The sequence below is a fragment of the Eimeria mitis genome, genomic scaffold (assembly GCF_000499745.2).
Source record: "Eimeria mitis Houghton genomic scaffold, Emh_scaff8243, whole genome shotgun sequence".
Classification (NCBI taxonomy): domain Eukaryota; phylum Apicomplexa; class Conoidasida; order Eucoccidiorida; family Eimeriidae; genus Eimeria; species Eimeria mitis.
Window position 1 is genome coordinate 1 of NW_013576054.1, and position 583 is coordinate 583.

Genomic DNA, 583 nt, shown 5'->3' on the forward strand with positions numbered 1-583 from the left:
ATGCCTGGCGGTAGGGTTTAGGGTTTAGGGTTTAGGGTTTAGGGTTTAGGGTTTAGGGTTTGGAGTTCACAGTTGAGGGTTTCGGGACATAGGCTTTAGGGTTTGGGGTTTAGGGTTTAGGGTTTAGAGTTCTTTACATTTCATGGTTGAGGGTTTCGGGGCATAGGATTTAGGGTTTGGGGTTTAGGGTTTAGGGTTTAGGGTTTGTGTGTTCTAGAGCCATCCTTAACACATTTCTCCATGCGCCCCCAACCAAACTATTTTGTTATTTAGGGTTTAGGGTTTAGGGTTTAGGGTTTAGGGTTTAGGGTTTGTGTGGTTCATCTTCAGTACATATTTCTTCTTATAAAGATGCGCCCCCAACCAGCCTATAATATGAATTAGGGTTTAGGGTTTAGGGTTTAGGGTTTGTGTGTTTAGATTCATCTGCGCCCCCAACCATATAGGGTTTAGGGTTTAGGGTTTAGGGTTTATATCCATCTCTAATACACCTTTATCCTTATAAAGATGCTTGAGGGTTTAGGGTTTAGGGTTTAGGGTTTAGGGTTTGTGGTTTATGTATAGATTCATCTTTAATACATTT